At 43.0% G+C, this 16,561-nt stretch overlaps 1 protein-coding gene and 1 pseudogene across 1 annotated transcript in view; one reads left to right on the forward strand and one right to left on the reverse strand.

Moving 5' to 3' along the window:
• The window catches only part of BMP6 (bone morphogenetic protein 6), a 148,506-nt gene that overhangs the window by 91,720 nt on the left and 40,225 nt on the right, over positions 1 to 16,561 (reverse strand). The window lies entirely within an intron of this gene.
• On the forward strand, positions 7,271 to 7,836 carry LOC109454621 (EP300-interacting inhibitor of differentiation 1-like; annotated as a pseudogene).

Here is a 16,561-nt window from a genome sequence, read left to right on the forward strand (position 1 = left end):
CCAGCACCCAGGGCTCATCTGGCCAAGTCAGCCAACGTCCGTCCTCCTCACCTCACCAGGTACCCTGACCCGGAAGACACAGGCCAGGTCAGAGGACAACCTTCTCAGGGGGAAGATCTCCTTCCTCTATCAGGTACATAGCAAATGCTGCACTTCCCTGCTGGAAACCTCAGGTGAGGCTGTCAGAAAGCTTAGATCCACTCCCACCTAGCTTTCCAGCAGTTTCTGATTATGACCTCCTCATATTGTGGTAATGTGGGTGCTTGACCCGCTAAGAAAAAGTTTGGAACTAGATATTCGAGTCATGACCAGATTATAGCCCTGAGAACTTGAGTCTCACCCTACTATATGTCTCTTAGTTGTAATATCTTCTCCCCTTTTCTTCACTCCTACTACCATAAGGTAAACTAGGGTACAGTCCTAAGGGGCTTCCCATGTCAATAAAAATACATCATCTCAATATATTGTACTTAATACACTTTTAATTTGACAATAACCAATAGTAAAGTTGGAGAATGAAACATAAGAACAAATTTTGGGAGCAGATCACTCTGAAGAAACAACCCTAGTGAATATATGTTTGACACTGACTGTGAGGTTTTTCCTCCTGAAAGACTGGAAATGGTCAGGGGACTCACTGTCTAAATAAAACGGAGAGATTCCTTGGGCACCATCCTGTTTCCTGGGGACCCAAGAAAGCAAGATATACAGAGGGTGCCAAAAAAAGTATACACATTTTAAGAAAGGAAAACTGTATTAAAATTGTAATACTCAACATATACCAATAACAAATGATGAATACAAGTCACATTTGACTTCTGCAATTACAAGAGGTGCTCAGAGTGGTTACCATCAGCATCCAGACACTTCTGATTATGGCGAACTACTGCTTGAGCAACGTGGACCAAAGTGTCCACTTGTATACATTTTTTGGGACCCCCAGTATGTATCTATATATGACAGAGAACCTAGCTTCATGTCATTTTCTCTGCTAATATATCTTGTATTATATCAAAGTCTCTAAAATAGTCACTTTTAAATCTTCCAGCTCCAGCTAGTTAGAGCTCTTAGGCCAAAGTGAACCAACGGGGAAGGCAGTATGAGAAGTTCTGTCAGTGCTTTCATGTATAACTCAGGCAACCATTTCAATAACTAAATTCCTTATATCAGCTCTGAATTTTGCTTAATCAACTTGGGTAGCCTTCCCTCAAAAGTAAAACAGTTCAGTTCCAAGCATTATAAAACTTACCTTTTAGTCCCTCCCTTGGTTATGTAACAAATTAGGGGCATTGTCTAATGTTTTAATTAATACTTTTTAATTAAAGAAAATATAGGAAGTCTTATATTTGAAGTGCTATTTCATCCTAATGTGAGGAGAATGGGTGGAAAGTAAGTTACCAAAAATAATTTCTTCTCATGAGGTGATGTAGAACGATGCCTCCTTTACTACCCCAAATGTTTAGTTTTAGAATCATGGAGGAGAGATTATAAATACTGAGCTAAGTTATTGGAATTGATGAAGAACATTAGCAAATTCATCTCCAATAATGACAAAAACCTAACCTGACCTGAAAGGTGAAGCAAAGAAAGTCATCTTTGATTTAGGAAGCAAAGTAGTAGGAAGGTGACACAATCAGAGAGCTGACCTTGCCACATTCCTCCCACTGGAGGACAGAAGTCCCAGGTCCCTTGAGTCTCTGCCAACTGGGTAGTCAGTTTCATAGGCTAAGGATACATCTCCTTCCTGGAGAGTCCATTTTACTCATTAAGAGATCATTTAAAACATTATTTTGCATTAAAAATAAACAAGGTGTGTTATGGACAGAGAGAAAAATTTGCATGATTTTTCAAGAGAATGTAAAAAATGTGGGAAAAAAAAATTATAGACTCTTGGTGGTGGCTGTGGGTGCTCCAGACCTTTCCAGAATCCAAACTGGGTCTCCACAGCCACGGAGGCTGCTTCAGCAGCCCTGTGATTCTCAAAATTTCCCACCAAGGTCATCATTGGAGCAGAGGAGAGATAAGTTTTACGACCCAGATACCTCCAGCTTAGCTAAAGGTCCACCGTTTCTTTAACAGTTCATGCCTTATTTTAAACATTCATGTGAATTGCCAATATGTTCCACAACATACCCATGTGTGTTTTCATACAGAAATACTGTCTTAAAGTGTTTATCACTGAGGAAAACTGAGGGTCCAGGAAGACATGTTATATTAATCCCTTATATCTTAGGACTCCTCCAAGGATATATTCTCCAATAAAGCAGCTGGTGGAAAGAACCCGAGACAAGAAGTTGGAAGACCTGGGCTCTATGCCAGGTCCTAACACAAGGCAGCTGTGGGACCCTAGGCCAGTCACTACCTCTTTGAACCAGATAAGCTCTGTGGTGGCTGACTTGATGTGTCAACTTGACTGGACCACGGGGTGCCCAGATATTCAGTCAAACATTATTCTGGCTATTCAGAGTGTATTTGGATGAGATTCATATTTGGATCGGAAGACTGAGGAAAGCAGATTGCACTCCCTAATGTGGGCGGGCCTCATCCAACCAGTTGAAGGCTTGAATAGAACGAAAGTCTGACTTTCCCCCCAAGTAAGGGAGAAATCTTCTGCCTGATGTCTTCATACTGAAACATCAGCTCTTTCTGCCTGATAAGCGGGGATATTGGTTGTTCTGCAGCAGTTTCTAGCCTTTAAATATGAATTGGGACATTGTTTCTGCAGATTTTGGACTTGCCAACCTCCATAATCACATGAGTCGATTCCTTATAATAATTTATACACACACACCCTATCGGTTCTATTTCTTTGGAGAACCACGATTAATACAAGCTCTAAATCTCCACCACCTCCAAAGTATTATCATTGGAATCAAAATGCATTCAGTGCTTTTTACTGCTCTTCTCCCCCACTCAAATTCTAAAAGTAACTGGCACTTACTTATGGGACATACTTTGCTCCTGGTCCTTCTGATTTAGATTGCCCTAGAGTTAGTATTAATGGGGTGGGAGGAAACTCCATGATGAGAAAAAGATACATTTCTTAGAATTTCACAATGCAGCTTAATGTGAAAAGGCTTTAAATATTGTAGTAAATAAATATTGTAGTAAATAAATCTTTTAAACTGCTTGGAATCCTTTTTTTCTTTTTTTTTAAGAAAACATAATGTCTCTTAACACTACCACAATAGTTCAGCACACCTTTTAGAAAATGGCAAATTAGAATAACTGTTCAGGTCCCATACATGCCTTTCTCCCCACCTGCTGCCCTAGTAATGCAGACTCTAGGTAACTAAGTTGTGATTCAATCAGGTGGCCATACCACAGGGAAGTAGGTGGCTCAACTCTTACTGAGAAAAGTGTTATGAACTTCCTATCTTAGAATTATCCCTGGTACTCTCTCTGTTACCAAGGCAGTGACAGGGGAGGAACTGCTCCTCACTGCAGTACCTTCCAGTTGCCCTTGATTTTCAGTTGATTCTAAATTCACCTATACTATCCAAGATACTTTATCCTTGACCCACACACTATTAGTATGTGCCTACTGGTCAGGGCTGATATTTATCCTTTATCTTGTCCTCTGGCCTAGGAACCAAAAGCTTTGTCCATCCAGTATCCCCTCGCACATAAAAAGCACCCAATAAATACCGGTAGAATAGGTAAATGAATGAATTAAAGTGCAAAGCAGCACTTGAAATATTAGAACTTCCCCATAGTATGAACTTAAATCTGACAGGCTTCTGGCAATTATGGTGAGAACTCAGTATAGAGCCCATTTCTCTCCATGGATCCCAAACTCTTGGTTCATGACAAAAATAAGGAATGAATAGCCTCCTGGGCTCCAGGGAATGCATGAAGCATACACTGTACAGTATACTGTGAGGGCAACAGTGGATTTGGGCCAAATTTCAACACTTGTAAGCTACAGCTTGAACTGAAATAAGTCAGGACTCTTCTTGTCCTCAGAGCAGGGCTGGGAGAGACATCAGACTCCAAATCTGAGCTCAGCAGGCACAGGGGGACATCACACCTATTGTGTGCAATGGATCTGCCCCTCAACTGCCCAAGAATAAATCAGGCTACCAACACTAGTGTTTCCCCAAAAATAAGGCCTAGCCGGACCATCAGCTCTAATGTGTCTTTCGGAGCAAAAATTAATATAAGACCTGGTATTATATCATATTATATCATATTTATCATATTATATTATATTTTAAAGACCCGGTCTTATATTATATTATCTTATGCTATGCTATGCTATGCTATGCTATGCTATGCTATGCTATGCTATGCTATGCTATGTTATGTTATGTTATATTATATTACATATGACTGGGTCTTATATTATAGTAAAAGAAGACCAGGTCTTATATTAATTTTTGCTCCAAAAAACGCATTAGAGCTGATGGTCTGGCTAGGTCTTATTTTCAGGGAAACATGGTGGCAACTATGGGGGCCAGTAATACATTACAGATTGAGACATTTAAAGCCAGAAAGAACTCCAGAACGGTCCATTCAACCCCTAGCATTCTACAGATAAGAAAACAAGGCCAAGAGTTTCTAAACAACTCAACCAAAGTTTAAGATTTCAGAGCTAGGATTTAAACCCAGACCTTCTGGTTTGAAGTCCAGTGTTTCCTATAACACCACTCTGCTGGGGCCTCGCTCAAGCATTAGGCTTGTCACTGAAGCTTTTAACACAAATGTTTTGAAATTGTTTTCAGAAATTCTTGGAAACATCTACTTACATTCTTTTAAGTTGTCAGAGGATCCGGAACAGAACAGCAGAACCCATGTGCAACTCACTCGACCACACGCACAAGGTTACTGATTCCTCATGTCCTGTTTCAATTACTCATCTCTATCAGGACATCAGATCCGATATTGCTAAATGATAACATCAGCAGCTAACTCATCCCAGTCTGCATATACAGTTATTACAAAGATACGTTGTTACTAAAAACAGTTTTTCACTCATGGGATGTGGGAGAGGCGAGGTAGCAGGAGTGTAAACCAAGGGCACATTCCTGCTCCTCCTACTATATGCTCATCAGGCAGCATATACATACACTGAGCAAGACACCAGCCCAGGGTTCCATAAGTGGATTTTATTTCTTGCCTCAGTACTTCAGAACCACTTTTCTTTTGGTGGGAAGGGATGGAAAGGAAGATATATGAGGTGTGATCGAAAAATGTGAATGTTGAAGTTAAAAAGAAAATTTGTTACAGTAAAAGACACACTGCCATTAATTCCCCTCAAAATACTCCCCCTCACTTTGAATACACTTATCCCATGGTTCTTGCCACTTTCTGAGACAGCTCTGGAAGTCCTCTTTCATGAGTGTCTTCACTTCATCCTCCATTAAGACAATGCTCCATGTCACACATCGCTTCTGGTACAGCAATTTCTGTCAAATAAAAACATTATGGTGTGTCCTCATCCACCTTATTCACTGGATCTGGTACCATGTGACTTCTGGCCCTTCCCCAAAGTCAAAATGACTATGAAAAGAAAACATTTTCAATCAATGCAGGACATTGAGGCAGCTACGACAGCACAACTAAAGACACTCACAAAAGAGGACTTCTAGAACTGCTTCAGAAAGTGGCAAGAACAATGGGATAAGTGTGTTCGAAACAAGGGGGAGTATTTTGAAGGGGATTAATGGCAATGTGTCTTTTATTGTAATACATTTTTTTATTTAAACATTTGCCATATTTTTTTTATCACACCTCATATGTTTCGGGTTTTTTGTTTTGTTTTGTTTTTTTATAAATTATATTGAGGGACAGTGTATTTCTCCAGGGCCCATTAACTCCAAGCCGTTGTCCCCTAGTTGTGGAGGGTGAAGCTCAACTCCAAGTCCAGTTGTTGTTTTCAATATTTAGTTGCAGGGGACACAGCCCACCATCCCTTGAGGGAACTGAACCGGCAACCTTGTTGCTGAGAGCTCAGGCTCAAACCAACTGAGCCATCCGGCCACTCCTCCAGCAGCTCAGCGGCAGCTCATTTTCTTCAATTTAGTTGTGGAGGGTGCAGCTCACTGGCGCATGTGGGTATCAAACTGGCAACCCTGTTGTTCAGAGCTTGCGCTCTAACCAACTGAGCCATCCAGCTGCCCCTGTTTCAGGTTTTGCAGTTGCAAACATGTATGTTGCTATAAAATCTTTCCTCCAATTCATTCAAACCATTTAACAGACATGACTTCACAGATTTTCTGTAAGTCTAAACTTACTTCAAAGTTAAAAAGTTAAAAAAGAATAGTATTTTTTTTAAAAAGGATGGACAAAGGCAGGAAGAAAGGAGGGGAGAAAAGGAAGAGAGAAGGTAGAAATACTCCCATGAGCACAAGGCCTGGCTTGCTTTGCCATCTGAGCAGGGTGAGTACTTGTGTGCCACTATGCAGTGACTCACCCAGGCAGTAAAGGTTCAGTTGCAGATAACAAAAACCAACTGAGCCATTTGAAGCAGAAAGGATCTTAATTCAGGCAATTTGGTGTAAAAGCTGGAGGCACAGGTTCTGGGCTGGGCCTCCAAAATTGAGGCCTAGAACACTCCAGAACTGGCCTGCCAGAAGTGCTATCAGTGGTCAGTCGGAAAGCCACTTCCCCATGCTGGCCCCAGGACCACACACCATGTCGGACACCACCAGAGACACAGGAAGCTGCTGCAGGACCTGCTGGCCCTAGAGGAAAGAGGGGCCTCAGGCACCTGACTCCCACCCTCTCAATTGGTTCCACTTCAGTCCTCTCTGGTATATCTGACTGGGGGAACGTAAGTCATACCTTGAACTCGCCCTGGCTGGCACTGGGTCTGGGAAATGGTACATTTAGCATCCCAGCTTCTGAGGTACAGCAAGGCACACCAGGAGGGTGCAGCAGATGCTGGCCCCACCCACAAACTATACATCTTACATCTACCTGCCAGCCAGAGGAAGCTCTCCTTCTAGGGAGCAGATACCTTAGCAGGCGGGGAGCTGGACGCTCCTCCTCACTCTGAATCATCCCCCTTCTGGTCATCAGGGAAAGGCAAGTCAAAACCCCACGGAGATATCACCTCCCAACTTTTAGAGTGACTATTGTTTTTTAAAGACAAGAAATAACAAGTACTGGCAAAGATGTGGGAAAAAGGGAACCCTTATGCACTGTTGGTGAGATTGCAAATTGGTGCAGCCGCTATGGAAACCACTATGGAGAGTTCTCAAAATTAAAAACAGAACAACCAGAAAAATGCCTTGCAAGAGGTTGAGCTGCTTGTACAACATTGGAAATGAATGAGCTGTCCAAGCTGTATGAAGAGTAACAACCTGCAGATGGATGTGATGCCTGGCGAGAGTGACCTACCACAGATGGAGGTAGGCAGGGAGCCGGGAGCCATCCCTAAACCCCTCCTGCAACCGTGCCCCACCACAGCTCCAGGAAGAAGGCCCAATGGAGCAGGAGGTGGCCCAGCCAATGGCAGAGCCAGAAGGGGAACAAGGCCTTGCTAATGGGCCCAGCCCTGGGGGGCAGCCAGGCCAGATCGCAGGCCCTGACTTCCAGAGTGAGGACAAGGGCGAGGAATTTGATGCCTGGAAGGACGACTACAACTATTGCATCCGGAAAAGGAGCAACTGAGTGGTGCAGGCCAGAGTATCCACAGGCCTTGAAGAAGCCAACAAGATGTTTCTGAGAACATCCACAGCAAGAGAAGTAGTCCTGGAGGGTGGTTTTCAGATGTATTACGAGAAGACCCCGTTTGATCAGTTGGCTTTTATCAAAGAGCTATTTTCACTTATGGTTATCAACCGCCTGACCAAAGAACTCGGCTGTGATGAGATTATTGACAGAGAGTAGTTAAATGCAGTTACCAGGGGAGGAAACTACTTGAGGAGAGACCCAACATTCCACTGTCTCTTGGGTTTATTCCAAATAGTTCTGTGCCAATGAAAAACTTGATGTTCAAAAAAAATTTTTTTTTTTGGTTTTGTTTTGCAGAATGGAATAGGGCAGTGACTGCACAGTGTAAAAAAGAAAAAAGAAAACAAAGAAAAAGGATCTCAGGTCTGCCCAAACCTGTTTCCAAGAATGTCCTGAGGCACGTATGGCTTTGACTTTGTTATTGATCCAGATTATTTTCTTTGCATTGGGGGAAATTATTTTCTTATTTCACTGTACAAGATGGTTTTGCAAGAATAAATCATGACCAAGACAAACTGCCAGTACAAGAGCCCACTGATACTAATTACATAAGAAAAAGTAACATATCCAACTTAGCAAATGAGATGTCTTTGAGTTATTTGGACTAAAAGACATTAAGAAAACTTCGAAGATTCCACTTTGTGATCTATCAAAAGCTAACTTTTCAGTGTCCGATAAATTAAGTCTTCTTAGTATCCCAGAAGGATAAGCAAACCCAAAAAGAAATATGTGTCACACGTGCTGTATCTTAAAATGTTTCCAAGACCATCTGAAATGTTGTTTGTACATGTATCTTCATCATTTTTAAAGCTACTGTGATCTATAATTCAAGAAAATTATTGTCTTGACCATTTTTAAAAGTCAAAAATAAAAAGTCTTTAATGTCTAAATTTTCAGATTTAGACATTAAAATGTATGTGAAAGTACAAAGAAAAACTTTTTAACACCTTTATATACTAGAGAAATTTCTGTTTTACTCATTCTCTGGTTTTCATTTAACTTTATAGGCAAGACTGGTTGAACTTCATAACGTAAGAACTGTTTAGTGAAAATTGTCAAGTAAAAGGAAAGCTCTACATCTAAAACAAGACTTCATGAACATTTATGCCATCAACCTTTAAAGATTTTATACCTGTCCAGAATTCCACCTGAAGTTTCCATCTGTCTCCTCCTCTAATTAAGCTTATTGGTTATGCACCAACATTTAAGATAATAAAATTTCTTGTTCTGTGTAAAAACAAACAAACAAAAACGGAACGACCATATGACCCAGTAATTCTACTTCTGGATATATATATATGTACATATATTTTTTTCTCCCTTCTTCCGCCCCCCCCACTCTGGTTCAAGCCGTTGTTTCTCAGTCTAGTTGTGCAGGACACAGCTCCCTGGCCCATGCTGGTATTATGAGCCTTGTGCTTCCCCGGCTCAAGGCAGTCGGTCGCCAGTCGGCAGTCGGCCGCTCACAGCCGCTCCCGGCAGCTCTTGCTGGCTGCCAGCCGCTCATGATGGCTGCCCGTCGCTCAAGCTGGCCACCAGCCACTCATGACAGTACACCAGTACACAGTAGCCCACGGCAGCACACGGCAGCACACAGCAGCCTGCAGCAGCCCATGGCAGCTCACGCCGACCTTGGGCTGCTCACGGCAGACCAGCTCCAGGGAGAGCCATTATTCACAATCTTAGCTGTAGAGGGTGCAGCTCACTGGCCCATGTGGGAATCGAACCGGCGACCTCAGTGTTAGGAGCACAGCGCTCCAACCACCTGAGCCACCGGGCCGGCCCTGGATATAAGTTTGAAAGAAAAAAAACACTATCTTGAAAAGATATCTGTACCCCATGTTCACTGCAGCATTATTTACAATAGCCTAGATATGAAAACAACCTAAGTATCCATCAATGGACAAATGGCTATAGAAAATGTGATGTTTTATGTACACACACACACACACACACACATACACACACACAAATGGGGTATTATTCAGCCACAAAAAAAGGAAAGCCTGCCATTTGCAACAATATCGATGGACCTTGAGGGTATTATGCTAAGTGAAATAAGTCAGAAAGAGAAAGACAAGGAGCGTGTGATCTCACTTATATGTAGAATCTAAAAAAAAAAAAAAACCTAAAAACTAAATTCACAGACACAGAGAACATATTGGTGATTGCCAGAGGCAGGTGGGAGTGTGGGGGCATGGGGAATGGGTGACAGGGGTCAAAAGATACAAACTTCCAGTTATAAGTAAGTCTTGGGGATGTAATATACAGCATAGTGACCCCCCCCCCAAAAAAAAAAAAAAAAACAATATGCACAAGGCAGCCTTGCTGGAGTCAGCTGGGGACCGAATCCAGGGGTGCCGATCCACACCAGCCTAAGCCACTTTCTGCCCAGGAGAAGCTGACGTCCACTGTCGGCAGATGCCCTCATTAGGCCTTCTCTCCATGCCCACTCCCTTCTGGACACTGAGATGCTTCTGTGTTGCTTTTGAGACTCGATTCCTGCTGTACTCCCCGCTTCCAGAATTCCTGGAACCACTGTTCTTCCCTGACCCCATTTACATTAGCTGGATTCCTGCTACCTGCCCCCAAGTAAGCAGGCAGCTCTGATGTGATAGAAAGAACAAAAGAAATGGGTTTAAATCCAGGCTCTGTCACTGACAGCTGAGTGAACCTAAACAAGGTACTGCAACTCACTGAGCCTGAGTTTTCCAATGTGTAAAATGATGAGTGTAGTACCACTCAGAGGCGGTAAACGATGAAATGAGACAAGACTTTATCCTAAAGTGCCTGGTTGGCCAGGTCCATCGTAAGCACTCAAAATCATCCTTCATTCTTTCATGGGGTTTTGTTTGCTGCCCATGGCTTTTCCCCACCCTCTTGCCCCCATGTGCTTCAGGATGACCAGTGCACACCTGACATCAACTGCCCACCTCTCTGGACTTCCTCTGACTGCCTGCTGAGCGACATCCGGGTCTGAAGCTCTGTCCTGGGGCCGCTTTTGAGCCTGGTGGTTTTCAACCACATTGAGTCATAACCACATGTAATAGAATACCAAAGTCTGCAAAAAAGTGACATTTTTTATAAATGAGATCTATTCAGGGCTGTCCCCAATCTCACTCACCTCCTTGCATTTTGATATGCTCTCTTGGGTGGAAAGGAAAGAGTCGGAATGGAAGCTAGCAAGTTGAGAATTATCTCTGCCGCAGACCTCAAGGAGCCACCCAAATCCTGGAGTGCCCTGTGCACCATGTGTAGCTCTTCATTAAAATACAATTCCTTTAGGGAACCTTATTCTAGCCTGTAAGACCCTTCAGCGAAATCCAGGTTCCACCACTAATTGCCATCCACGCCTCAAATTTGGCCCACGACTAGCCCTTCCTGAGCCAGCAAGGCTGGAATGACGTAGGCCCCTCTGGAAATAACAGAGGTGATGGTCAAAGACATTCAGGGCTGCTGGCCCTTCCATCTGCTCCCAAGAAATCACTGCAAACTGGTGAAGATGCCATTACCCAAAAATTCTAAGTAAGCTCAAGAAAGGGTCTCTCCCAGGAGAAGGAGAAATGGAGGGAGAGAATATGTCCCATTAAATCTAGCCTGAGTATGAAGACCAAACGTAGGAAAGCAAATACATGGAAATTCCAAATGATCTACTCAGCAGCCTCAGAAAACGTCACCTGCACATGGATTAATGAAACTGGAAGACTCAGCTTAGAATTACCTAATATTTAAAAATTGTAAGTCCTATGCTTAAGTATGCCCATTGTTCACATTTCTCTTGATCCCTATTCCTTTTAAAACCTGTGGCTTTAGGATGATGCTCTTTTGAAAGTCTACAAATGCACATACATATTAATAGAAATAGAATGAGGGTACACATTCTGAATTCATTTGGGTAATTTACATATTCATTAGGAGCCAATGTTTATGCATAGTGCAGGCCTGTGGCAAAGTTTGGCTTACCTATCCTTTCCCAGTTCCTGCTCTTGTCTACAGGATACTCTCCACAGTGACCTCTGCTTTTCTGTTACTCCCTAAAGTAACCACATTCTGCCCAACCACATTCACTAGGAAAATGCATTGTGATGAATGAACACGATTAACAGCAGATGTTCTCTGTTCTCCCGTTCCTTCCCTAATTCCCTTTGGAATAAGGGAACTCATCTGGCTTTGCCAAAAATGCCATAAACAACAGTAAAACTAGGTCTATCAGGCTGCAAACATGTGTGTAAAAGGAGATGAAGGGCAGAGGGAGGTTCCCCTGGGTTTTCTGTGCACCACCTGAGAACATGTGTAAGTGGCAACTACAGAAGCAGTACCAGACATTAGGTGTGCAGCATTCCATGAAAATAGAGAATCTTGGCTCTTCTGAGTGTCTTTCTTATGTCATTTTCCTGACTGTGAACAGCATACAAGGGTTATAGTGAGGAATCCCCTCCAAGAATCTGAAAACGAGAGCAAACTGTCCTTGGAAAATGAAATTTTAAAATCACCCCATAAAGAACCCAATTAAGCCACCATAAAGAGAAAGATTGACTCCCAAGCTTGCGAGGCATGAGAGTAATCAGAACAAATGTTCTAAAGAAAAAATGTAAGAACGTGCTGTTAATGAGCGGGAAGCATGGGGAGAGGTGCTGTCACTACACCTCACAAAAGAAAGGTCCACACATTAAGACAGACAGGTTGTACCCAAGTGCTGTCCAGAGGTAGGGGAGCCTTAGCCTCGGGATTCGGAGCAGAATCCTGATGTTAGCAGTCTGATTCACTGCATTCTAGTGCTGGTTTTGCCTAACCAAGTCCTGGTGTAGGGACAGAGCCAGGAGTGCAGTTTCCAGGCTCTCGCCCTCACGTGGAAAGGTGCTCACTCGGGTAGTAAAGGGCCATCAACTGTGACTGGATGGCCATCAGCTGTGGCTAGTTGGCTGTCAGCTGTAACCAGTGAGCCATTGGCCACTAATATAACTGCTGTGGCTACACTAGCAGCAAATGGGGGCCTAGCAAGAAGATGGTGGCTGAGCTAGAAAGTGCGATTGCAGTTAGCACGGTGGATTGCAGCTAATAAGTGAGGTTGGTTGGCAGAGAGAAGCAGACAGTGGATTGCGGATAGTGTGGCTCCTGCTTCCTGTGTCTCCAACCCAGTCGCCAGAGAGAATTTAGTGGTATGACTCCCCTATCTATGGCTCCATGGGTGTTCCTTTTGGCCTCACCATATCCTGCGTTCTTATGTGGGGAGCGGGAGCTGAGACCCCTCATGAGATCGGGTTACAATTTGACTGTGGCATTAGCCCTCCAGGACAGAACATACTGGCAGGAGGACACAAGTACTTGGTCTCACTGGCAGTTACCATTCTCACTGTAAATCAATGAACTGGCATCATGTTTGGAATCTGGCTTGTTACAGCCCGTCTACAGGGTGAGAATGATTTGCTCTTTGATATATTTGTCTAGCCCTCAGTAGTTATAATCTCATCACAAATCAATAAATTCATTATTGACAGAATGGGTTGTGGGCCTTTACAACTATGGGACAGGATCTAAATTTCCCAAGGAAAAGAATCCCCAGCAGGAGTGATTCTGCACATGAAAGAGTGAGGAAAATGACACACGGAAACATATCTTTGCAATGAATGACAATAAAATGGAGGGTGTCTCCATTAACTGGAGGCCTCTCTGTGGGCTTAGGACCTGGACAGTTACACAAGGTGAGAGCAGGAGTGTTCTGTAAAGCAGATGAAGAAGAATGTGGAGTTCCCAGGGGTGACCCTGAGAGGGAAGGAAGGGAGGTGACTAATGGCACTGCCGGAGATGCAGACCAAGTGACTTCTAATAAAAGGAGTGACTGATGTGCAGTTGCAGGTTTGCGCCATGCAGTCTGCGAAGCCACCTCTCCCTGTGACACCCCTTTCAGCCCCCCATCCAAAGTCTTCAGTAATACCTACCACTGAGAGGCCAAGTGGTATGACTATAGAAAGCATCAAAACAGACTCTGGAGCTAGATGCCTGGGCTCCATGTCTGGCTCCCCCACTTACTTATTGCAGGATCCCAGAAAATGTTACATAATCTCTCTGCCTCAGCTTCCTCATCTGAAAAGTGGGGATAATGATAACAACTACCTATCTATGCATGTATGGCACTATTATGAGGGACGGTTGATTTCAAATCTGGCTCAACTCAGTGCAGAACAAAACCTCTAGGCACAGAAGCAGACACCCAGAGGCTGTGGCCAACAGAACCACACAAACACCAAGGCAGCAGGATGCTTGAGGAGGACATAGAGTAGAGACTCAATGCCATCAGGCTGAGAGCTTAAGGAGCTGGATGAGCCCAGATGACATCTAGATTCTACCAACAGTCATGAGCATTTATTGAACATCGGGTGCTCATCTGTTTCTCTGCAGAGGTTTCACTTGACTGACCAGTATGATTTTAAAAAGAATTATAAATCAATGAGATAGGAGGAGGGAAAGAAAATCAGAGCAGAAAGAAGGTATCAGTCTTATTTCTGTTATGCAAATACACAGAATCTACCGTGTTTCCCCGAAAATAAGACCTAACCGGAAAATAAGCCCTAGCATGATTTTTCAGGATGACATCCCCTGAACATAAGCCCTAATGCATCTTTTGGAGCAAAAATTAATATAAGACCTGGTCTTATTTTTGGGAAAACACGGTACTCTGTTATACCCAGTCTTGATTCCCCAACAAGTCAAGGAATCTGCAATGATCTCAAAGAATTCCACTCAGTTCCCCAGAAGCTGAAGGTCAATGACTCTCAGTGCTAGTGTTGAACATTTAAAAAATACAGATGCCTAGGCCCCATCCCCAGAGATGGGCTCCCTTGACGAGTGAAGCCTGATTATAAGAACTTTTTTTTAAATTAAAGTTTATTGGGTTGACAATTGTTACTAAAGTCACAAAAGTTTCAGGTGTACAATTCGGTATTACATCATCTATATATCACATTGTGTGTTCACCACCCAGAGTCAGTTCTCCTTCCATCACCATATATTTGATCCCCTACTACCCTCATCTACCACCCCCCCACCCCCTTACCCTCTGGTAACAACTAAAATATTGTCTGTGTCTATGGGTTTTTGTTTCTTAATTTGTTTGTCTTGTTCCTTTGTTGTTTTTAGTTTTACATCCCATATATCAGTGATATCATATGGTTCTCGATTTTTTCTGTTTGGCTTATTTTGCTTAGCATAATAATCTCAAGATCCATTCACGTTGTTGCAAATGGCACTTTTTCATCTTTTCTTAAGGCAGAATAGTATTCCACTGTGTATATATACCACAACTTCTTTATCTAATCATCCATTGAATGGCACTTTGGTTGTTTCCATGTCTTGGCCACTGTAAATAAAGCTGCAATGAACATCGGAGCACATATATCTTTATGGATCAATGTTTTCAGATTTTTTGGTTAGATACCCAGGAGAGTGATTGCTGGGTCATGTGGTAATTCTTTTTTAAATTTTTTGAGGAACCTCCACACTGCCTTCCATAACGGCTGCACCAGTCTGCATTCCCACTAACAGTGTATGAGGGTTCCTTTTTCTCCACAGCCTCTCCAACGTTTGTTATTATTTGTCTTGTTAATGATAATTATAAGAACTTTTAAAGCCCCCTGGTTGATTCTAATGTGTAGTCAATGTTGAGACCCATTGCTGTAATGAATTTTAATCTATTTCCACATAGGTTGTTCCCCAAACTTTCCTAATAATAGAGATCACCTGGGACAACTTTCAACTGTATAGATTCCCCAGGTCCCTTCCCTAGGATTTCTGAGTTAGTAAATCTGGGATGGGACCAGAAACCTGCATGCTTACAAGGCACCCCTTACAAGAACAAGGTAGTGTATACAGTCAGGGAGGTTTGAAAACAGGGTGCACTCTTAGAAAAGGATGTGGGCGATATCATAAAATCAACAAGGAAGGTTGAGAATAACGACTCTAAGTATACATATTTATATCCATGAATCCAGAATCCCTCCCTGTGGAGTTTGGATCCAGCCCCAATCTGTGTCCAGGATTTAGCCAACAGACAAAACGTGAAAAAAACTCCCCTTTCTGCAGACACCTGAACTTTACTCCGCAGGCCAGAGGATCAGAGAAAGGAGAACCAACTGTTACATGTCGTTCCTGTCCTTCCTTAAGAGTTCTTTTTTCCCCCACTATTATTTGAACCAATTTAACAATGATGTAAGCTATACACCCATCACTGAATAAGCACTTAGATATCAATTCACTTGAAAATATGTTCAACTGCTTAAAAACAGGATGTGGCTTATTTTTTTTTAAGTTTCATACCGTATTATTTAAACTGTTCCAAGCATTTTTCCAAACAAGGCAAAAGACTTTCAAGTTCATTCCTTAAGTACACAATATAAGTGACTATATACCCACTGTGGGGACAGAGTCCCAGAGTTCCAATGAGCTCTCAGCCTCACGTGGAAAGGTGCTGGCTTGGGTAGTAGATGGCCGTCAGCTGTGGCTAGTTGACTGTCAGCTGTAACCAGTTAGCCAATTAGCCACTGATATAACTGCCGTGGCTGCGTTGGTTGGTCAGTCGGTTGGTTGGCAGGCAGAGAAGTGGACAGCAGGTTGCAGGTTATGTGGATCCAGCCTCCAGTGAGACTATAGTGCCTCCAGGGAGACTATAGTGGTATGACTCCCCTATCTATGGCTCCATGGGTGTTCCTTTTTGGCCTAGCTATATCCTGCGTTCTTATGTGGGGAGCGGGACTAGAGGCCCCACAGGCCGCCTCGCACGACAAATGGCGCAGCGAGCAGGGTCTCCTGCATGACACCCACTTATAAGTAGACAAGGATAGAAAAAAAATGAAAATGCATAGCAATCTCATTTGACTGTATCTGA

Source organism: Rhinolophus sinicus, chromosome 14 (genome assembly GCF_057876585.1).
Source record: "Rhinolophus sinicus isolate RSI-liver-muscle chromosome 14, RSI-T2T, whole genome shotgun sequence".
Lineage (NCBI taxonomy): Eukaryota > Metazoa > Chordata > Mammalia > Chiroptera > Rhinolophidae > Rhinolophus > Rhinolophus sinicus.